This window comes from Caretta caretta, chromosome 5, assembly GCF_965140235.1.
Source record: "Caretta caretta isolate rCarCar2 chromosome 5, rCarCar1.hap1, whole genome shotgun sequence".
NCBI lineage: Eukaryota > Metazoa > Chordata > Testudines > Cheloniidae > Caretta > Caretta caretta.
In genome coordinates, this window is record NC_134210.1 from 15150603 (window position 1) to 15174958 (window position 24356).

At 47.2% G+C, this 24356-nt stretch overlaps 1 protein-coding gene across 10 annotated transcripts in view; it reads left to right on the plus strand.

Moving 5' to 3' along the window:
* Positions 1-24356, plus strand: part of CTIF (cap binding complex dependent translation initiation factor) — a 349613-nt gene that overhangs the window by 52367 nt on the left and 272890 nt on the right. Inside the window, exon 1 of one of the 10 annotated variants that reach the window (XM_075128362.1) lies at positions 7396-7414. The exons of 7 other annotated variants lie outside the window; for them this stretch is intronic. The gene's annotated coding sequence lies outside the window, so the exon portion shown is untranslated. Of the gene's footprint in view, positions 1-7395; positions 7415-19880; positions 19900-21481; positions 21501-24356 lie in introns of those variants that run through there. 2 more of the 10 variants (XM_075128360.1, XM_075128361.1) reach the window with 2 other exon arrangements.

Here is a 24356-nt window from a genome sequence, read left to right on the forward strand (position 1 = left end):
GTCCCTTGTTGGAATCTGTGAATCTGTGAAGGAATAAAAATAGGCTGTATTTTGGCTCTCTTTCTTTCACATAATCTTCTGACGGCGAGTATGTTGCCTTGACACAGGAACGTGGGATTTGTTATACCGGATTGGACCAGTGATCCGTGAAGTTCTGTTACCTGGATCCAGCAGTGACCTAGCTCTCTTCCCTCCTCCCCCCTTCCAAACTCACAGCAGAAATTCTGAGGCTAGGCAGGTGCGAGAACCACCATTTACAGAAGGAACCAATAAAGATGCCTTGGCATCAGAAGGGCAAATGTGTGAAAGCGTCTGTGTCTTATACAGCTCTTGTTTTGTGGATTATAAATCCCAGTTGTGTTGCAGGATACGTCTTTCCAAGGGCAATGGGTCTACATAAGAATTTCAGTTTGGGTTGTGAAGTCTGAACTGTTCATCTGCTTGCTTTTCAAGGTGATGAAAAGGGAAAGGGGTGCTGTCAGAGTCCATCTTTTCTGTCGCTAGATTTGATGTTCCCCCAATCTGTTTGCATTACCAGACCAAAGGATATATAAAACAATAAGCAATCTCTGGCTTCGTTCTCCTGATTGATGTTGTTCCTTGAATCTCACGGTGGCATTCCAGCTCTGTAATTCACAGTTGCCAGTGATTTATTCTGCATTGAACGCTGAGCTGCATTAAGCTGTAATTACTTCACAGCGTGACTGGGTTTCCAAGTGCATATTGGAAAGGCAAAGTGGCCTGGCTTAGGTTGGGATGCAGGGGACTTGGAGGTACATTGAGAGTGGTGGTACTGGGCATGCTGGGAGGCCTTGCAAGGAGGGTGGCATCATGTGACTGGCCTAGTTGGGATGGTCCTGGCTGCACCATTGCCCTGCTCAACTGGCCAGTGGCTCCTCCTGAGGGCCAGAGACTGCAGAGTACCCAAACATCAGTACAAAGCATCAATTCTATAGTGACGATTGTCACAGTTCAGGGAAACTGCACTTAATTCCCTCTCTGTGGGCCCTCAAGGGCACCCACGCCAGGCTCTTCGATCCTAAGCTGTCACCTCCCCAGGGGTAGAGACCTGTGTCTCCTTCCCTCCTGACTGGGTGTTTCCCAGGCTGCAGAGCTCCCTGCCTGCATTGTGGTATTCGCAACAGGCCAGCATCTGTGCTTTGCTTTCTTTTCAAAGATCATGAACAGTGTATTGCCAACAGTTAGGCTTTACCAGGCAGCTTTTTATAAGCAAGCACATTTATTCTTAAGGTGAAAGCATTGCAGGGTAAACATTAATAGAAGTTCCTATACACATGTTAAAAGTGTACCAGAGATCACCCGTCAGTTTTATGTGGCCCGAGTAGGTCAAAGTCCTTCCAACCCTTGGAAGAATTGGGGCCCCCCTTGGATAGAAGGTTCTGTCTATTTGCTGAATCAGTAAGAAGGCACTGAGTCCATTTACACTCAAGCAATTTATCCAAAAGTTATTTTTTTGTCTGTTGGTCTCTGGAGAATCCAGTTTGAACCAGTATACGTGAGCCCCTGCAGGTAGGGACGGTGGTACCTCTCTGGAAATATTGCAATCTGAGTGAATTTGCTTAATCACCTCCCACCCCCCAGCCCCCAAAACGGTGCCTAGTTCCTGGAAGGCTATGGTCACCTTCTTCCATGAATATCTTTCTTACATATCTTTAATACAGTGAGATCTCCCAAATATGTTGCAGGGGCACACTGTTCTCCTAACCAGCTAGCTGAAGTATTAACACTGCTGAAGTAGAAAGTGTTACAGCTGTTGTAATTTATACTAGGTTTAATTAATAAAAGCCTTTCTCCGACTCTCCCATCTACTAAAGCTTATTTTGCTGAGCTGCTTCATTTACTTCTTATTAATCAAAATCAAGGATCTCTTGGGCAATAAATGTAGCAGCACAAATACTTGCAGTTTCTTTACCCTGAGGGATCCAGCGTTCTGCTCTTCATTTAGCTCTCCCTAGCTTATTTCTTTTACATGTGGGGAAATAAGTGGTGGCAGCTGCTTGTGGTGCAGACTTTCTGGCAGCTGCAGAGGGAAACCCCTGTGTTTCACTGTGTTTGTCCAGTGCCCAGCAAAGTGAGGTTTTGATCCTGTTAGGGCCCTGAGGCAGTGCCATAATACAAATAATAACCCATACGGAGCATTGTGTGCTGAAGCCTGTAATCGCCATAGGCCCCTTGGAAGATGTGAGGATGCACTGTAGAACTCTGGGCTATTATTTTGGCTATGTCCTCCTCTTTCCTCCGCCATCCACTCTTTGGAAGAAGGAGTGCAGTATAAATGTATAATGAGCCAAATTCTGTTCTGACTTGTATTCAGATCTCAGTGTGGTGTCACAGAAGGGGTGTCGGTCTGCCCAGAATTTGGCTCAAAGTGAAAATGGGCACACACAGACACACACCCTATTGTGCTGGTGTTTGAAGGCAGCCCGGTGAGGAGTGAACTGCCTGAAATTTCCCTCCCAGCTGCAGCTTCTGTGGTTGTTGTATTGTCTTCTGGAAATATCGCCAGAACTGTTTGATGGATTTCAGCCAGCTTTGTCTGGGTAATAAAAACCACATCTGGCCTAGGATTGTGTTTTGGGCTATTCTCCTAACTTTCCGAAAAAAAGAAACATGCTTTGCGTGAAAGTGCTGCTCTGTAACTTTTTGGGTCTAATGGCTCCACTGAGTTAGATACTTTGGGCTGGCTATGCTGACTCTCCACTGCCATTCTGAGTGGGGGTCTGGGGATATTTTGCACAGGTGCATATAAATACACGAACTTCAAGGCTGCGGAGAGCCAGGCTTTTTGTGCATCAGCCCTGAGAATAAGTGCAACCAGGAGTTTTTACCACTCTGACGTCTAGACCTCTTCTGACTAGTTCCTGCACCCTGTCTCCACAACATCATCTGCCATGGGTAGACTTGCATCAGTGATTTTAAAATGCTGACAAATTTTCCGTAGACAAACAGTAAGGCTGAGTGCTGATTCTGTAACAAGCCCTCCTCTCCCTGAAGGCAACCAGCTGTTCATGTCTCTCATTCGATCCCATTCTCACCTGATGCACTAGTGCTGTTACAAAAGAAGAACAGCAGGATGCTAGGAAGAGAAGTGAGAAGTCTGGTATACCTTGCTGGTTGGGGGCAGTGTCTCCTAACGCTTGAATTCCTCTTGCAGATGTGGTGATCTCTGCATGTGTGTTTGTTTTTAATGAGTCATGTGCTCAGAACAGCTACCAGACACTGGACGAAAGCACAAGCCTGATCCTTCATTTCTTGTGCTCCTGCTTGCCTGTAGTGAGATTCTGGAGTGTGCAAGACCAGCAGGATTGGGCCCTCCATGCTTTGTTGGTTCGTGTCCACTACTTAGTTGGGAGTAGGGTATCAGAAAGTGGGTGGTTCAAGGCACTGGCAATGGGAGCTCTTGATGGCTGTCTTGTCCTTTATATCCCACTCGTCATTGTGCTGCCTGAATGTTGCTTTGGGTTGCCAATTCCAGTACCATTAGGTCAATTGAGTAAAAGTTGTTGCCTGTGTGAAATGAGGTGGAGTCTCAGTCTGATGCTTGGAGGACAAGAGTCCATGTAACTGATCATAGATACACTTGCTGGCACTCTTAGCCAAGAAGCCAAGGACTGACTGGATTTAAGAGTCTAGAGGGGGCCATTTGAGACAGTTTGGGCTGATGCCATATTTGTTCTTTGGGTACATAGAAAATTTCAATCATTCTGGCACCAGCACTAAATTGTCTCTGATGTAAGGACACACAAAATAATGAGTCTAGTCTGTGCTCTCCTGGTAAATAAAACCGTCCGTCCTGCATGAGAGCTTACTGCAAAGGGTAAAATCGTGATCGGTCCCTAAGTGAACGGATGTTCTTGCCAGCAGTCTGCTGGAATAATAAAATATTGCATTTAAATAACAGCTTTTGTCCCAGCGGGATCTCAAAGGGCTTGGTGAACCGAGGTGATATACAAACTTAGATATAGGAATGTTTCACCTAGATTGAAATGCAGTCACCTCTGGACTGAAATACATCCAAGCCATGTGGCAATTGTTAGGACAGTAAGTACAGAAGAATACTGTTTCCGATCAAAATGGAGAGGACAGTTTTGGCAGGCAATTCAGTCCAGACATAGAACAAGTGGCTACTAGACCACAGCTAGCTGCAACTACAAAGCACACTGCAGTGGTTAAGCATCTGAATATGGCTGCTATGAGTTTGCTATAGGTTGAGGTAAAATATGAGGTTCAATAAGGATAAGTGCAGGGTCCTGCACTTACGATGGAAGAACCCAATGCACAGCTACAGACTAGGGACCGAATGGCTAGGCAGCAGTTCTGCGGAAAAGGACCTAGGGGTGACAGTGGACGAGAAGCTGGATATGAGTCAGCAGTGTGCCCTTGTTGCCAAGAAGGCCAATGGCATTTTGGGATGTATAAGTAGGGGCATAGCGAGCAGATCGAGGGACGTGATCGTTCCCCTCTATTCGACATTGGTGAGGCCTCATCTGGAGTACTGTGTCCAGTTCTGGGCCCCACACTACAGGAAGGATGTGGATAGATTGGAGAGAGTCCAGCGAAGGGCAACAAAAATGATTAGGGGTCTGGAACACATGAGTTATGAGGAGAGGCTGAGGGAGCTGGGATTGTTTAGCCTGCAGAAGAGAAGAATGAGGGGGGATTTGATAGCTGCTTTCAACTACCTGAAAGGGGGTTCCAAAGAGGATGGCTCTAGACTGTTCTCAATGGTAGCAGATGACAGAACGAGGAGTAATGATCTCAAGTTGCAGTGGGAGAGGTTTAGATTGGATATTAGGAAAAACTTTTTCACTAAGAGGGTGGTGAAACACTGGAATGCGTTACCTAGGGAGGTGGTAGAATCTCCTTCCTTAGAGGTTTTTAAGGTCAGGCTTGACAAAGCCCTGGCTGGGATGATTTAACTGGGAATTGGTCCTGCTTCGAGCAGGGGGTTGGACTAGATGACCTTCTGGGGTCCCTTCCAACCCTGATATTCTATGATTCTATGAGATTGATGGGTGTGAACACGCCTTTCAATTAACATAAGTGTAAGGATAATCACAGTGCCTCACCTAAAATAGAAAGGGAGTATGTGAACTGGCCCAGGAGCTTTTCCTGAGTATTATTATGGGTAGGGGGTAGAGTGTGAGTGGAAAGAATGAGAATGTAAAACAGACAAAAACTGGGAGAGAGAGACAGACAGAAGGAGCAGCTGAAAGCACGGTGTCTAGCCCTGGAAGAAACCTGTGGAGAGGTTTTTGGGGCAGGGTTGCAGGCTGAAAAGAGTGTTCTTAGTGCTGTGAAAAAAGGAGTTTTTTGCTATTGGATTCCTCCTGCATTCTGAGACACAGGACCTGCTCTAAGTCTACACAGCAAAGAAAAACCCACGGCTGGCCCGTGCCAGCTGACTTGGGCTTGTGGGGCTCGGCCTGAAGGGCTGTTTCATTGCTGTGTAGACTGCTGGACTTGGGCTGGAGCCCGAGCTCTGGCACCCTCCCACCCTGCAGGGTCCTAGAACCCAGGCTCCAGCCCGAGCCTCGCGAGCCTGATTTGGCTAGCATGGGCCAGCCATGGGTGTCTACTTGCTGTGTTGACGTGCCCTGAGTACATTCTTTGTAAATAAACAAAACTGCATCAAAGAAATACTTGATTGTCACCAATTTCTACTTCCGACTGGAACATACCCAGGGCCCCAAACGTTGAGCAGCTGCTGGGGTCAAAAAGGGACAACGCAGCTTATTGCACTACTCTAGTCTGTCCTCTTGCACTCCCTTTGGTCTCTTTGTCATATTCCCCTGCGGTCTCTCCTCTTAAAGTTAGACTGTAACCCCTTTGGGGTAGGGGCCATGTTTTCAGCATGCATATACAGTGCTGACAAATGGGGTTCTGATCCCTCATTAACACTCTCCTCTGCTGGGATGTTGACAGTGATCAGGTGGCTGGTGTGCTGTGGCTGCTGCTCATCACACCGACTAATATTTTCTCGCCATTACCCTGTGCTCTGTATTCATGTGTGGACTCTTATCTTATTCTGCCATTGTAAGCTCCTCAGGGCAGGGATTTTTTTACTACATGTTTGTATAGCGCCTTGCACAATGTGGCCCTGGTCTCTGATTGGGCCCCTAAGCTCTGCCACAGTTTAATTGTGATGACTGGAGCCTCTTAGAGCTGACATATAAACAATTATAGCCAGTCTCTGCTACATCTCCTGTTTAAAACTTTAAGCATGCTAATGTGTAAGAGAAGCAAGTCGTTAGGAGCTAGGGTGACCAGATAACCCAATTTTATAGGGACAGTCCTGATATTCAGGGATTTATCTTATATAGGCTCCTATTACCTCCCACCCCCGTCCCGATATTTCACCCTTGTTATCTGGTCACCCTACTAGGACTCGTGTTTGCAAGATTCATGCAAGCCAGCTGCTTAAAAATCCAGTGCTCTCCCTGCTTCACCTCAGCTAAGCTTTTGTTCTGTGGAACGCTAACAGATGCCTCCTTTCTTTTTGTTGCTGAGGTGATCATTAATAGGGTGTGTGGGTGTGTGTATGAGAGAGAGAGAGAGAGAGAGAGAGAGTGTGAGACAGGGCACCAGCTATGCTATTTTGCTTGGCTCACAGCTGTGGTATGTACTCTGAATTCTAGTAGGCTGTTTCTGTGCAGGCACAAAAATCCTGTTTTGCCAGCAAACTGTAGGAATGGTTTAAAGGGGATTAGTCGTTGACCGTGCTTGTCTTGCCTCTGATCATGTGACCTGGTTTCATTCAGCCCCGCCCCCTCCCCTATGTCAGTGACCTACTGTATGGATTACTTCAGCGGGTTGACATCTCAACTGGAGTTGGATGTGTCTTTTAGGATTACAGGGCTTTTCACAGCACAAGTGGCCATTCTGTTGCCTGAGTGCCTTTAAAGAAAAGATTTAGTTTCTGGTAATGGTCTCCCTTTGTTTATTTGCAAAAGACGGTACATGCTGGCTGTAGCTGATGCATAAGCACGTGGTCAGATGTTTGATTGCAAACTTGTGTATGGATCAGATCATTGTCACAGCAGCATTTATTATGCTGTACTCGTATTTGGGCAATATGCAGCATGATGCTGGAATGTGGAATAAATTCTGCTTTTGCAGAGCTCTGTCTGAATTTAGGATTTCTGCACCATGAACGATCCTTAAATGTCACCGGTGCTCATAGCCCTAGTTTGCAGAAAGTGTTGGTGCCCTGTCAGCAGAGCGAAACTGTCAAGAATTGTCAGTTTCACAGCGGCTATTGGGAAAGTGCTATTGTTCGCATTGCTAGCTGCCCTCCCTCTCAGCACATAGGAGTTTGGAGCTTTCTCACTGTATTTGGATCCTTTTTGGAGGAGGAGCATTTTTCATATCAGTCTCTCTGGATAGATGTCCTGTAAGTTTTTTTTTTCTTTTTTCAAGCCATGATCTATTCTACCCAGGCTGCTGGTCTGAACAGAATATGCTAATGGTAGTTTTCAGATCTCAAAGGACAAACACTGTAGCTTTGAGAGGAGCACTTGGAAAGGGGTATGTGTATGCGTATTTGTGTGGTTTTTAATACTGCATTTCTGCCACTTGTTCAGATTGATTTGTAAAACATGTTTCCTTTGGGGTGGGGGTGGGGAGGATGCACAATAATGAATTGTGCTTTGTTTTTTCTCTTTTCAAATGTTTCAGCATAGGTGAATGAATATGCAAATAGCGAATGTTTTAATTTAGACATAATTTCAATATCACTGGACTTACAAATATGGTAAAATATTACTTTATCTGTAGCTTCATTGGTGTCAAATTTATCATCCCCTGGATTTTTCATGGCCAGTTTCAAAATTACTTCCAATATGCACCATTTGATAATTATAACTTGATGTATACATTTCCTGTCATCCAGAGATCCGAAGAAGCTTTATAGGCTATGTCAAGTTTCCTTCCCCACTCTGAACTCTAGGGTACAGATGTGGGGACCTGCATGAAAACCCCCCTAAACTTATTTTTACCAGCTTAGGTTAAAACTTCCCCAAGGTACAAACTATTTTACCTTTTCCCCTTGGACTTTATTGCTGCCACCACCAATATATAACAGGGAAAGAGCCCGCTTGGAAACGTCTTCCCCCTTTCCCCCCGCCAAAATCCTCCCCAAACCCTACACCCCCTTTCCTGGGGAAGGCTTGATTAAAAATCCTCACCAATTTGCATAGGTGAACACAGACCCAAACCCTTGGATCGTAAGAACAATGAAAAAGCAATCAGGTTCTTAAAAGAAGAATTTTAATAGAAGAAAAAGTAAAAGAATCACTTCTGTAAAATCAGGATGGTAAATACCTTACAGGGTAATCAGATTCAAAACGCAGAGAATCCCTCTAGGCAAAACCTTAAGTTACAAAAATACACAAAAACAGGAATATACATTCCATTCAGCACAATTTATTTTATCAGCCATTTAAACAAAACAGAATCTAACGCCTGTCTAACTAGATTGCTTATTAACTCTTTTCAGGAGTTCTGACCTGCATTCCTGCTCTGGTCCCGGCAAAAGCAACACACAGACAGAGAGAACCCTTTGTTTCCCGCCCACTCCAGCTTTGAAAGTATCTTGTCCCCTCATTGGTCATTTTGGTCAGGTGCCAGCGAGGTTATCTTAGCTTCTTAACCCTTTACAGGTGAAAGGGTATTTCCTTTGGCCAGGAGGGATTTAAAGGTGTTTACCCTTCCCTTTATATTTATGACACCTCCCCCCCCAAAATCACAGATAGGGTGAAACGCTGGCTGTGATTTCTTCCTGGAGCTCTAGGAAAAAACAGAGTTAATAAGACACATGCACCTCTAAATATACTACCAAATATATAAAGACTAACAATATTTTCCACATCTCAAGGACGATTTTAACCAGTTGATTCTGGGAAAATTTCACGGGACAGTGCATCAGCCACTTTGTTAGAAGCTCCTGAGATGTGTTGGATGTTGAAATCAAAATGTTGGAGAGCTAAACTCCACCGAATTAGTTTTTTGTTATTTCCCGTGGCAGTATGAAGCCACTCTAGTGCGGCATGGTCGGTTTGTAGGTGGAAACGCTGTCCCCAAACGTATGGGCATAGGTTTTCCAGAGCGTAGGCAATGGTGTAACATTCTTTTTCACTGATTGACTAGTTGCTTTCCCTCTCAGACGGCTTCTTGCTGAGAAACACTACAGGGTGGAATTCTTGATCCGGTCCTTCCTGCATTAAAACTGCTCCCACACCACGCGCGGATGCATCTGTGGTTACTAGGAACTGTTTGTCAAAGTCTGGGACCCTTAGCACAGGGTCAGACATGACTGTCACTTTAAGTTGGTTAAAGGCCTTCTGACACTCTTCGGTCCACTGAATGGCATTTGGCTGTTTCTTTTTGGTTAGGTCTGTCAGTGGGGTGGCGATTTGGCTGTATTGCGGTACAAATCGCCTGTAATATCCGGCCAAGCCTAAGAAGAATTGGACCTGTTTCTTTGACTTTGGGACAGGCCACTTTTGGATTGCATCCACTTTGGCCTGTGGGGGGTTGATAGTTCCTTGATCCACCTGGCGTCAAAGGTAAGTCACTCTGTTTAGGCCTATTTGACACTTCTTAGCCTTAACAGTTAGTCCTGCCTCCCTTATGCGCTCGAAGGCTTTTTGCAGATGTTCCAGGTGGTCTGCCCAGGAATCCGAAAATATGGCCACATTGTCAAGGTAGGCGACTGCATATTCTCCTAATCCCGCTAGGAGACCATCTACAGGTCTTTGGAAGGTGGCGGGTGTATTCCGCAGCCCTAAAGGGAGTACATTAAATTCATACAGCCCCACGTGTGGTGAAGACTGACCTTTCCTTGGCGGATTCATCTGGCGGTAGCTGCCAGTACCCCTTGGTTAAGTCCAAGGTAGAGATGAACTGGGCCTGTCCCAGTTTCTCTAATAGTTCGTCTGTGCGTGGCATTGGATAGTTGTCTGGGCGAGTTACAGCATTTAGCTTACGGTAGTCCACGCAAAAACGTGTCTCCCCATCTGGTTTGGGAACTAGAACCACTGGAGATGCCCATGCACTGCCAGAGGGGCGGATTACACCCATCCGTAGCATATCCTGGATCTCCCGTTCTATAGCAGTTTTAGCTTGAGGAGACACCTGGTAAGGCTGGGCTCTAATTGGGCAGCATTACCTGTGTCAATGGAGTGGTATGCCCGTTCAGTCAGTCCTGGGGTGGCTGAGAAAGTCGGTGCATAGCTAGTGCACAGCTCCTGGATCTGCTGTCGCTGCATACGCCCAAGGGTCAAGGAGAGGTTCACCTCTTCCACGCCACCAGCACTTTTTCCTTCATAGTAGACACCTTCAGGCCACTCAGCGTCCTCTCCTCCCTGGGCTGTAAACTGACAAACCTTTAATTCTCTGGCATAAAAGGGCTTTAGAGAATTAATATGGTGCACCTTAGGCTTTCGGTTGGAGGTGGGGAATGCTATGAGTTAACTAACAGCTCCCAGGCGCTCCTGGACTGTGAATGGCCCTTCCCACGACGCTTCCATTTTATGGGCCTGGAGTGCCTTTAAGACCATGACCTGGACCCCTACTTTGAAGGAACGCTCTCTGGCATGTTTATCATACCAGGCTTTTTCTCTTTTTGAGCACCCTGTAGATTTTCTTTAGCAAGGGCTAAAGAGGTTCGGAGGGTGTTTTGTAGGTTGGTTACAAAGGTCAGAATGTTAGTTCCTGGAGAAGGTGTAAACCCCTCCCATTGCTGCTTCACCAACTGTAATGGCCCCTTAACCTCGCGGCCCTATACAAGTTCTGTTCAGTTCTATACAGGATCTTATACTGTCCTCATTATCCTATCTGAGCACCTTCCTGTAGTGCATTCAGTGACAGGGCTAACGTGTTTTGTGTGGTTCATTCTCTCCCCAGGGGGAGAGTTATGCATGCAGTGGAGGTTTTTTGGTTTGGTTTGGGGCTTTTTTTTTTTTTTTTTTTTTTTAAACATTCACTCTGCTCTGCTTTGAGATTGGAGAGGTAGGTCCAAGAAATGCCCGTTGTGCTTGGAGTGGAAAGTGGTGAGGTTTATGGCGGCCCTTAGTACCTGTGGGAGTTCATTCCACAGTCTTGGATTGTCCTGGGAGAGAGCTCCGTCTCCTGCACGGACTGACTTTACTGTTGTGGTAAAAAGTTCCATGATGCCTGAGGAGCACAGTTGTTGGCCACAGTCTTCATGCTAGAGAGTTAGTTGATTTATTTGTTTTGATACCCTTGGCTGAGGCCATGGAATGCCCTGAAGAAAAGGACCTTGAACTTGACTGGATATTCTGTGGTAAGTAAGTGTGGGGAGTGGAGGACACGTGGGATTTGCTTGCAGTAGTTTTGTGTGTGGCTGCAGAGCGTTCTGAACTAGTTACCCTTCCCTAAGGGTGACGGTTTCCTGCCCAGATATATCCTGTTGATGTAGCCCAGATCTGAGGTGAAAAAGGCTTGTATGACCAAAGCCGGGTCATGATACACAGGATGAGTTGGCGTCTCCTCACCAACTGGAGATGGTAGAAATTGTTACTCACAGGTGCTGCTATGTGAGAGCTTAGTGTCAGCAAGGGACCCAGGAGCACTCCAAAAGTACAGACTCACTTGACAGTGGGTGCATGCCATCAGCTCAAGGCGAGTGCACCAGGGCTGCAGGCTCTTCAGAATGCTTTCTCTGGCCACCAGCATCCCCTCCATCATTCTGGGGTTTAGTTTCACCGGGCAAGTCTTCATCCATTAGTTGATCACATCCCAGAACTGGACCATCTTGGTGGTGGTGGTATAGCTTGTCTGAAGTGAAGGATAGGTAGAGTTGCATGTCATCTTCATATTGTTGGCATTTGAGTCTGTGTCATCTGACCAGTTCACTTAGTGGCTGCATGTAGGTGTTAAATAGGACCGGAGAGAGAAGTTATCCTTGTGGCACTCCACAAGTGAGGCGTCTAGGGGCAGAGGTGCTACTCCTTGGGTGCATTCCTCCAGGAAGCAGGGACTTCACCCAGTATTGAACTGCATCTGCCTCTTGTGTAAAGCACAGCAATTTAACTGATCACAGTATATGACACAACAGCTTAGCATCAGAAATGGACCCACCTGAGACTCCTGGGATATTAGGTTGGTGTAATATTAGTAGCCTGTTAGAATTCAATCAGGATACTGGGCTGATACCTCCATTTTTGTAACAAGGAGCTATGGTCTATGACTGGGCTCTAGGTGCTGCCGCAATACAAACAATAAATAATAATAGACAATGGCCTTGCTCCTCGACCCTGAAGTCGGGACGATGGATTTATGATGCAACGTGTTTTCTTTTTTGTCCTCTTTCTTGACAAGATACATCCCAAACACAAGGTCACTTCTCCCTGCCTGGCAGAGGAGCTGGGCCGTTAAGAAACACTCTTGTATCCAAGCACAAATATCTGAATAGACCAAAAGTGTAGGGCAAAGGGAGTAAAGACACCAGGTAAGCTAATTGCTTTTTTTTTTTATGTTCATTAAAGTCTCTTCAGGTGTGAAATTCCTTCTTTATGGGCTGGACTCCCCAGAAATTACATTGCATGAGGACCCAGACCTGGCTGTGCACCATACCGAGTTGTTTAAGAGAGGTTTTTGCTAGAACTCAGAACTGCTTTGACAAATCGCGAAAATCCTTATTGTCCGATGGAATTTGCCATCACAGAGCAGTTTTCACCAAGATCTCAGGTGCCTCCTGTAAAAAGTAGCTGTGGCATAAATATTCCATGTGTAAAGGCATCCCAACGCCTTCCTCCTGTGGGACAGAAATCCCGATTCACCATTCAAAACCTCATCCTTACACAGTTACCTTTCTTCCCACCTGAGCTCACTGTAAGGGGCACTGGAGACATGGGGAGTCTACACAGCTTGCTCTCTCACTATTCCAAAGCACCTATTACTGTGGCATTAATTCTCCATGCATATACCTGGTCTTCCGCTGCCTGAGCTCTTTCCTCACTTTGCAGATGGCACTGGGCCCAGTCAGAAGGTGTTATGCCAGTTTAACAGGACTCTAGGTGCCAAGTAAATACCATCTCCTCTGCAAGCAGATCCTTCTCTTTGCTAGCAATGCCAATTACAGACTACATGCTTAATTACACAGGGTCACAGTTTTAGATGCTTGTGTGCATTATGCAATCTGCCAACTCCTTTCTTTGCAGATCTTGTTTCAGTGTTGGAAGGATGCACTTGTAGAAGCAAAGGTAATTTTTTTCAGAGAACAACCTTAGGACTTCCAAGGTATCGATATAGCTCATTTGGTAGCATTCTTGCTTCTGGGCTCAGGTCTCATATTAACACTTGGACTCGTTTCCAGTGCAGGTAAGTAGGTTGGAATATTCTCTGCATTACAGGTGATGCTCTTCAGATTAGTCACTGGACCTATCCCGGTGCTGAGATAGCCTCGTAATAGAGCCTTTAGGGTCTGTGCTGGGTTTTGCTTGGTTTTTTCCCCCTTAAATGGATAGCCCCATGAGTGAAGCTGCAGACTCCTAATGTAGACACACAGCACCAGTTTAAACTGGGACTTGCACCAGTTCTGTTTACTCCAGTTCCAAACCGGGCTAAGCTGCCATCAGTGAAGTGCGTCTATTCTAGGGGTTTGCACTGGTGCAGCTACATAGGTGGAACTGCACTGCTGAAAAAAACCAATGGAAGCCCTTTGAAAATATTGGTGCAGGCCCTTAGAAAAAATCAAAGAAGTCCTGAGAGGGGCATTCCCCTCCTGTGTTACTGGTTCTAGTCCAGACTAGGTTGGAAGACGTTCTGTGCTGGTTATTTAGTGACCAATGCAAATTGAGGTTTTGTGTATTTAATTTGACTTTGAATTGCTTCCCCATGCTCTCGAAGCTTTATAGTAGTGAAATATGGGCTTTGTTTACTTTTCAGTGAAGCAATGCTTTATCTCCCAGTTCTCACCCCTCCTCCCTTGGGGTGGGTGCATAAGGGGAAAGGTAGGTGAATAAAGAAGCAGTAGGTCAAAATCCCAGCCTGATCTTCCGTCCTTGCCCCTGGATCAAGCTGATTCTGATGTCTACAACTGTATTTGAGCTACATCTGGCTGACGTTGTGGCTACGCAGTCACTGCACTAGTCACCTTCAATTTTACTCTGTGCTCCAAGAAGTGTGTAAGTGAGGGAACTAAAACCCAATGGGTTTTCTCCTTGTTTTGTATTGGAGTAGCATCTAGATGCCCCGCAAGGGGTTGCAGTGCCCTTGTTCTTGGCATTGCTCATTGAAATGAGAGAGCCCTGCCCCGATGAGCTTGCAGTCTAAGCAATGGGGTGCTTTTCTTGTTGGCTGCTGTTTAGAGCCACAAAGCTCAAGCACATGAGAATGTTCTTCTGCCTGTGAGAAGCTGGAACTCTGTTGCCTGGCAGGTGAGAAGGGCACTGTCAGGCCCTGCTTATACTCTGCTGTAAAACATGGCAGCAAACCATTGGCTGTGGTGCCTCGTAGCCTTGCAATATTTATGTGCTGGTGTCAGTCCAGGTGCTTTCAAAGATGCCGCTGCACGGGTTAGCCTAATTCTCGGTACAATCAATAAATCCACCGTGTTTTGTGCCCTGGGAGGACAGGTTTCGCCAGTTGTGATGGTTTAGCCAGTCTTTCTGTCTTAGTCCCACAGTGTGGAGCCCAAGAAATCAGCCCAAAGCATTTGCTTCCAGCCATGTTGCTGGGCAGTATGGTGAAACAGTGTCTGTAAGGTGTGCTCGGTGTGGATGCACCAAAAACTGCCGTGCTATGTGAAGGCCTGCTCCTAGTGAAGTCAGTGATTCAGGATCAAACCCTTAATGCGCTTTGTTGGTTGCCTGGTAATGCCTTTGCAACAATTCCTTGGCTTAGTGTAGAATAACCTTAGGCATGTGTGTGTTTTAACGTTTTGTACTGCTGCCCATCACCATGGTATCTGAGCCATGCCAGGAGACGACTGGTTTGCCTTCTCAGAATTTCCTTTTAATGAGCTGCTCTAGCAGCAGTATCCTCTTTCCCTCTAATCCCGCAGGTTTCCAGCAATAACCAATTAGCAGTGGGCCTTTCTAAAATGATTAAGCATCTTACTGAATGAGAAGAGTGACTACCCTACTGCCGAACTCAAATACAAAGTTAGCTGTCTGCATAATTGGACAAACTACAGAAATAGTTTTTATTTAAAATAAAATGCAAGAGAAGAGTAACCAGTCCTGCCATCTAGACATTGTAACACACCCACAAGTGGCATCAGCACCTTCTGTATGCAATCTGGATTTGTTGTCTCTGAGCCAATATATTACAAGGGTACAAGATGTTAAATTATCGAAATGTAAACTCTGAGCTTCTGTCTTTGACTCATTTCTAATTCAGCTTTGCATTTAGGCTTATTACAAATTTGATTCTGGATCTGGCTTCTTGGATACTGATGTCCCCATGGCTGGCTGAAGGTTTTATTTATTCCATCATCCTTCCGTTCCTGGTTATGGTTTTTGCTGCCCGGGGATGCATGAACCATCAATAACACGACAGAAGCTAATCATCTGTCATGCATCAGGGACATCCATAAGCTCGGAGTGTCATGAGGTGTGCGGTGCAAGAATGCTGAAGCAAATCTGACCGGGCCACTACAGTCTCCTCCTTGTTCTTTTGTTTTAAAAGACAAGTTCTCTTCTGAAGGTGGTCTTGCCTGAGTTACTTAGGCCTTGCCCACACGAGAAAGCTTTACCTGCAAGAGTCCTGTTGGCATGGTGCTTCCAACAAAAACTGTTTCACTGCAGTGTGTTCATACTTGGCTGCTTGTGTTGGTGTATTGTGTCCACACAGCGTCAGGATGTATTGGCAAAAGAGGTGTGGCACCCTGGGCAGGCATCCCAGTATCTTCAGCACCACCTTCTGGTGCACTACCCTGTGGGAAATTTTTGCTGTGTGCACTACCCTGTGGGAAATTTTTGCAGGACACCCTCCGTCCTCTAAGGGGACTGTGGGAATTTGGGGTCAAGGGAATATAGGGTTGAGGGATTATGTCACTCAAGGAAGGGGAGTAATTATTAGTGGCAAAAGTGGAGGGTTTTGTCAGCAGAATTCAAAATAAAGCATGGTTACATGCAAGGCATGAAGGAAGGTTTTGCTGGTAAAACCTTTTAGTGTAGATCGGGCCTTAGTTGTGTATAGGTGCTAGCTTGAGGGGTTTCTGGGGACTTGTGTGAGGATGGGCTCATAGACTCATAGATAGTAAGGTCAGAAGGGACCATTATGATCATCTACTCTGACCTCCTGCACAATGCAGGCCACAGAATCTCACCCACCCACTCCTGCAATAAACCTCTCACCTATGTCTGAGCTACTGAAGTCCTTAAATCATGGTTTGAAAACTTCAAAGTGCAGAGAATTCTCCAGCAAATGACCTGTGCCCTATGCTACAGAGGAAGGCGAAAAACCCCTGGGGCCTCTTCCAATCTGCCCTGGTGGAAAATTCCTTCCTGACCCCAAATATGGCGATCAGCTGAACCCTGAGCATGTGGGCAAGATTCACCAACCAGATATCCAGGAAAGAATTCTCGGTAGTAACTCAGATCCCACCCCATCTAACATCCCATCACAGGCCATTGGGCCTATTTACCATGAATAGTTAAAGATCAATTAATTGCCAAAATCATCCTGTCCATTTGTCGAGGGCACTTTAAATCCTATCTGCTTGCACTGATATAATGAAATAGTCAAAGATTTTTGACCCCTTTAAAGGCCTGTCTTTAAGTTAGGTCTCTCGCTTTGCATGTGCACATGGCTAGATAGGCTCCTGCACAGCATTGTACACGTGCAACAATTCCCAATGCATGTATCCAAAATGCATGTGCAAAAGTAGATGTGCAAGTGGGCTTCTACTTTATATTGTTACCTTTTTTAAACATTAGGCCGTAAGTGTGTTTCAAGCCAATATCATGGAGCACTCTCTGCTATCCTTCTCGGTGTTTTAGTGTTGGTAAAGGTTATTGATTCTCAAGCACACATCTCCTCCAGGAGAATCAAATAATCAGAAACTCTAAATAAAGTCTATGAAGCACAATTTCTTAACATGAGTTTCCAAAGAAGAATCTGACACAATGAGCGAACTAGATGCCGTGGTTAGGACTAGGAGGTCAGTGGAATAACTCAGAGCCCGAAATTCTTAATTCCAGCTCAGCTCAGACAAATACTTACTCTGTGGCCTTGGGCAAGTAGCTTAAGGGTGACCTGCTTCTTTGTGAGGGTAAAGGAGGCTTCAGAGGCTTGAAATGTAGTCCTAAATTCCCTGATTTTGCTGGAGGTCTCCATGGAGAACCAGAGATCTATAGTGGCAACTTTGTCAGCACTCAGTTGAAGGGTTAGGAGTGTGAAGATCAAACTTTTCAAATTATTCACTAAAGTTAGTCACCTAAATCCATATCTAGGCACCTAAATCAAAGCTCCTTGATTGACAGATGAGCTGAGCACTTGCCATTCTCGTTAACTCTTCTGGAATTTATAGGTGTGCTGTAGTCTTTAGGCATCAGCATCAGGAAGTTCTGGCTAGACTGTGTGTTTAACAAAGAGATCTCTTCCTCCAGATTTTATCAGGCATTTGATTTAAATAGGTTTTAACAAAGACAGTCTGAGGTGAAAAAAAAATCACTTCCCCTCTCAATTAATTAGATTTTATTTTTTTGATACTTGTAATGTCATAATCCTGCTAGTTCTTAAGCTCCTCCCTCCCCCCATTGAATCTTCTAGGAAAAGCAGCATGCACAAGGCCTGAGTTTCTAAGTCAAAGAAATGCAGACATCATTTTTGGGTGTCATCATAATGAAGGAAAAAATGGCAAATGCAACTTCTTTCCTTTTGTACATTACTTTTCACGTCTCTCTGTCTGTTTTCCCCGTCTGTAAAGGGAGTAAAATTATACCTACTAGCCTCACAAGGCTGTTGTGGGATTTGGTTATGGGTACGGCCCTTCGGGTATGTCTTCTTTGCAGTTAACTTGAGAGAGCCTAGTCTGAATGACAGTGGCCACACTGTGAAATTACACTCCAATTGCTGCATCCACACTGCCACTGATGTGTGCTGCTAACACTTCTGGGCGCACATCCTGTGTTTCTAGCTGTTGCCCTTAAGCTGAGCCACTCTCTGAATTCTTTCCCAGTGGGTTGTGGGAGAACGTGTCTGTCCGTTCTGGGCACCTGGGGGGAATTGTGGGAAAGCAAGGGAGAACTAGTGGGCACTTCAGTGGTGCTAGCCTACGTCCGCACTACAGAGTGGTCATATTAGCAGCTGATGAGTTGTGCTTGCTCAAGTTTTCGTTTGTGTCCCCTCTTGGGCCAGTGAACTGAAGTTAAAAGCACCACGGCTCTCAAGTTAAGGGTCTTCATGTATGGATAGGACTAGAGTTAGGACCAGCATATAGTTATAACTCAGGTAAACTTCTCAGTGACAACAAGGCCATAAAGGGCTATGGAAATGTTCAGTATGTGTTATGATTAAGGCAACGTTTTAGTCACGGGTATTTTTAGTAAAAGTCATGGACAGGTCACGGGCTGTAAACAAAAATTCACAGCCCGTGACCTGTCCATGATTTGTACTATATACCTCTAAATAAAACCTGAGCCGCGGGCGCTCTGGGGCGGTGGCACGCGGCCCAGGCCCCCTTCTGGTGCTGGGGGACAGGGTTGGCAGGGCTGGAAGGCTCCCTACCCGGCTCTTTACAGCTCCCCAGAAGTGGCCGGCATGTCCCTGCAGCTTCTAGGGGGAGGGAAGGCCAGGGGGACTCCACGCGCTGCCCCCGCCACGAGCGCCGGCTCCGCAACTCCCATTGGCCGAGAACCACAGCCAATGGGAGCTGCAGGCAGAGGCAGTGCACAGAGCCCTCTGGCCCCTCCGCCTACGAGCTGCAGGGACATGCCGACCGCTTCCAGTGAGCCCCCACCCTGAGGTAAGTGCCGCCCCGCATCCCTACCCCAGCCCTGAGCCCCCTCCCACAACCAAACTGCTGCTGGTGCTGGCCCAGGGGCTGCCCAAGCAGAGCCCTGGAGCCAGCTGCCCCAGCCTCTGCAGAAGCCATGGAGGTCACAGAAAGTCCCGGAATCCGTGACCTCCATGGCAGACATGCAGCTTTAGTTATGATTTTGTTAGAGGGTGGGTAAGCTGTCCAACATAAACCAGGCGAGGTTTATGTCCCTTTCGCCTCAGCCCCCCCCTCCCCCAGCTGTGGGAGTTTAACATTTCTGTTGCACTGCCAGGCTCTTCCACCCACCTGCTAGGCAACAGCAATTATTCTGTGGCCGTGGTGGCGGTTGGTTGTTTCCACTTGGCATTCCCATATAGAAAACAGGGCTGCCTAATTGCATTCAGTTGCATGCCACCGGTTGATAAGAAATCGATGCTGATGTTCGCAACATGTTAAAACCAGCTTCTTTGCTTTCGGTGGAGCCAGTGTAAGGTTGATGATGATCTGACCATTAGCACCTGTCACTATTGCGAACATCCGAACTGTAAGCAAGCCTGGGCCCTGCCTTGGGTAGGAGCAGGGAAGCAAGCGTGCCGTGGTTTGCTTCGTACTAGGTTTGGATGACTGCCGCGTGCCAGAGTTTCGTTTGGTTGGTTATACACTGAGCTGGAGCATGGACTGGTCGTAAAAAGAAATCAGTCAGTGCAGGCAGAAAGACTAAGCCAATGGGAGTGCTAAGGCAGCAGCTTTTGGGCCTAATGACCAGAGAGGGCCCTTCTCTGCAGGGAGACTGATGAGCCAGGACTGTGGGCAGAAGCAGAGAAGTCCAAGTAACTCTGCTCAGACCTAGTGGGACAGAGCATCTCTTGTCACCCTGCAATGCAGCCACTCTCTGGCTGTTCTGGAAGCATCTGGGTTGCTGCAAGGTAAGCCTTTGGGAGGGACAGAAAAAGTAAAACGCAGGGACAGCCTCTGGGCTTGGAGGGGGGCTTGGGGATTTCCTTTCCCAAGGTGGGGGGAACGGGGAAATGTTTTTTAAATACCTCATGTATCTTTGTCAAAATTCACTCCATCTTAATTCTCCTGCTTTGCCTCCCCTTATGAGTTCCCCATATGTTGTTCTCTTTCTCCCCACCCCCAGCCTTTTCCTAATTGGATTCTCTATCAGGGTTGCCAACTTTCTACTCACACAAAACCGAACACCTTTCCCCCGCCCCTTCTCCGAGGCCTGCCCCCGCTCACTCCATCCCCCCTTCCTCTGTTGCTCACTCTCCTCACCCTCACTCACTTGCTTATTTTCACTGGACTGGTTCAGGGGTGGGGTGAGGGCTCTGGCTGGGGGTGAGGGCTCCAGGGTGGGCCCAGAAATGAGGGGTTCAGGGTGCAGGATGGGGCTCTGGGCTGGGGCAGGGGGTTGGTGTGCGGGAGGGGATGAGGACTCTGGCTGGGGGTGCGGGCTCTGGCCAGGGATGTGGGATTTGGGGTGCAGGAGGGGGCTCTGGGTTGGGGCTGAGGGGTTCAGGGTGCAGGAAGGGGCTCTGGGCTGGGACACAGGGTTGGGATGCAGGAGGGGTGAGGACTCTGGTTGGGTGTGCGGACTGGGGATGAGGAGTTTAGGGTGTAGGAGGGTGCTCTGTGCTGGGACCGAGGGGTTGTGGGGGGGGGGGGGGGTTGAGGGCTCTGGGCCGTGGCTGGGGTGAGGGGTTTGGGGTGCAGGAGGATTCTCCAGGCCGGGACTGAGAGGTTCAGAGGGTGGGAAGGGGATCAGGGCTGGGGAAGGGGGTTGGGGCGGGGGGGGAACTCAGGGGTGCAGGATCCAGGCAGCGCTTACCTCCAGCAGCTCCCGGAAGCAGCGGCATGTCCCCCTCTCTGCCTCCTACACGGAGGCACAGCCGGCGGCTCTGCACGCTGCCCCGTCCACGGGCATGGTTCCTGGCCAATAGGAGCTTTGGGGGTGGTGCTTGGAGCGAGGGCAACGTGCAGAGTCCCCTGGCTGCCCCTACGTATAGGAGCTGGCGGGTGAACATGCTGCTGCTTCCGGGAGCCGTGCAGCACGAAGGCTAGCTGGGAGCCTGCCAGTCCTGCTGTGTGACACCGGCACCGCCAGCACCAGACAGTCAGTGGCCTGGTCAGTGGTGCTGACCAGAGCCCTCAGGATCCCTTTTCGACTGGGTGTTCCAGTCGAAAACCAGACACCTGGTCACCCTGTTCTCTGTGTCTTTTCCTCTTCTTCCCTTCAGCCTCCTCCAATTCTGTGCAAGCATTGAGACAGCCTTGCCTGGGATGGGAACCTGCGGCGCTTTCTCTGTCTGGCCTTGCTTATTTTCTCCTGTCCCAGCCTGGATTTTTGTGCAGCCACTCATAGGCTTGCCAGATGGTCTGGCCTCTCTTGCTGATGCTGCTTCCATGCTCCCTCTAGTGGAACACATGACCAAGCACATGCCATCTGAGCTCTCCTTATGCACATCCTATTACCAAAGGAATAAACATACTGTATAAAAACATCTTCTGTCTTTGCACTCATTCAGTAAGTATAAAGGAACCATCATAGTGCCTGCTCTTTCTGCTTACGTAGAACAAATCTCTGCTTAAATTAATGAATATTATTAATGATTTGCACTTACATAGCTTTTTTCATCCCTGTATTATTATCTGATAATGCCTTCACACAGGCCATGTGCTTCATTGACAACACTTAGAAGGCAGGTTTCAGAGTAACAGCTGTGTTAGTCTGTATTCGCAAAAAGAAAAGGAGTACTTGTCTCTTAGGTGCCACAAGTACTCCTTTTCTACTTAGAAGGCAGTTACCACTCCCAAAGAGCTTGCACCCTAAATGACTGGCATAACAGCTGGACATGGCAAGGCTCCGTGAGTCTAGAACCGAAGGTTATGGGGTCCTGGTGTCTCCACACTGCCACACAGAGTGGTATCCAATAATTACTGGAGGGTTAGGCATTACAGGATATACTGCCTGAAGAGGCCAGAGCAAAAGAAACCACTTGATTGGTCCACACGGGCTATTTAAACCAGGAAATTGGCTCAGGGAACCCTTTGAGCAAAAACCCTCTGGGGTTGCAGCGCCGTTCAGGTTTGGCTGCGCCCTCCTGACTGGACCAAATCTGTGTGAGTGGAGTTGTGACCTGGCTCATGGGGTTGCCATGCCACTCACTCAAATTTGGCCTTCCCGGACTGCCATCCTGATGGCTGGGTCATACCTGAGTGGCCCTGAGACACCAGAGGTTGCAGTGCCCAGAGCAGGGAGGGGAGCCCAGCCAGCCCCATGGGACAGGAGGCTGCCACGCGACCCTTTGAAACATTCTGGTGACCCAATTTTGGCTCCTGACCATGGGCTAAGAAACCCTGGACTAGTCCATCCCCCCCATGCTGAGGCAGGATTAAATATACTAAGACCATCCCTGGCAGGTGTTTGGCTTGCCTGTTCTTAAAAACCTGCAGTGATAGGGATTTCATAACCTCCCTAGCTAACCTGTTCCGGTGCTTAACTATCCTTTATAGTTAGAAAGTTTTTTCCAGCTGTCTAACCTGAATCTCCCCTGCTGCAGACTTCACTGAGTGCTTCTTGTCCTATTCTTGGTTGAATGTACCCCTTTATGGGTCAATTTTTTTTTTAAATGTTGTAACACACTCATTTGATTGAAGTGGAGAGGGAAGCCTGATGAATACATTCTAATTTAAAGCCTGATTGAAGGCTGTTCCAAGCAAAGGGGTGCCATGGAGTAAGATCTCTTAAAGCACTTAACAGAAAGAGGGGGGTGTTTAGCATTATGATGCCTGTTTTACAGATGGCAAAGCCAAAGCATAAGGAAGTTGCTGTAAATGACTTGCGCAAGGTCACACTGCAAGCCAGTGGCAGAGGCAGGACTATAATCCCAGGTCTCTTGATTCTCAGTTGGAGACACTATCCACTAGATCAGATAGAGCGTAGGGCTAGTAGCCAGCAAGTGCGATCCGCATCCTTTTTCTCTGACCATTTCATTCCACAAGCTGTCATGTTGATAAGTATAACCGTGGTTTGGGTGATATTCATAATAATGGAAATAGTGCTATAGGGAAAGCTCTTCTAAAATATTTACTCATCATATTGCCATTTATTGTATATATCTAGGGCTTGTCTACACTTACAGCACCACAGTAGTGCTAAGTGAAGATGCTACCTATGCCGATGGGAGAGCTTCTCCAGTTAGTATAGATACTCCACCTCCAGAGGCAGTAGCTATGTTGATGGGAGAAGCCCCCCCATCAACCTAGTGCTGTCTAAAACCGGGATTAGGTCAGTGCAGTATAACTTTGTCGCTTGGGGTGTGAATTTTCCATACCATTGTGTGACTTAGTTATACTGACATAAGATGGCAGTGTCGACCAAGGGCTTGTACACACTACCACTTACGTTGCTATAATTTACATCGCTCAGGGGTGTGAATAAGCCATCCCCCTGAATGATGTAAATTACACCGACCTTAGCAGGAGTGTGAACAGCGCTGTGCCAGAGGGAGAGCTTCCCTTGCTGACATAGCTACTGCCTCTCACGGAGGCGGTTTTATTATGCCAATGGGAAAGCTGTCTCCCGTCGGCATAGACCATCCTCCCCAGACGTCAGTTACCACCTTTTGAAATGCAAAAAAAAAAAAGGGCACCCACTTCCCCACAAGGCAAGCCTGTTGCAACCCCAAACACAAGGCAACTCCATAACCCCTCCCAACAGCCACTTGCAGTATCTAGAGAGATAACACATATAGATAAGATTGGTAACATTGCATGTCTCCTCACCCTCATGTGACTTGGCGTGCTTGCATGTTGGTGGGCAGACAGCTGCTGTATTTTCAACAGTTTTGATCTGTTGTCGCTGAAACTGCAGAATTGGGAACACTGCATCATCTTTAGCTGGATGCAGAAACTTTTAATAGTAGATAGCCCAGAGAATTGTGATGATAATGCAAATCTTTAAAACCATGTTAAAAAAAAAAAAACTGGCAGATTAAATTATTTTTCTGGCAACTGGCAAATCCGTAAAAAAAACCCAGCCAGACCAGTCACGTACTGGCCAGGTGATAACCCTGCCAGATGTGCTACAGCGGCACAGCTGTGCTGCTGTCGTGCTTCTAGTGTAGACTAGCCCCAAACCTTAGTGTTCTACATCCTTCTGTAGCTGGTAGATGCAGCCAATATAGCAAGTATATGGTGAGTTAACTGTTGCCTGGGGCAGTGCATTGTAGTACTTCATTTATGAGAGGGGAGAGAGAAGCCAGGCATCAATACTGGGAGGAAAGCCTTTCCCGATTTAGTTGAACTGATTTAGCCGTTACTGGCTTCCTGCTGTGATGAGAGAGCCTGCCTGTCTTTAATTTTATCTGCTACCAAAGGG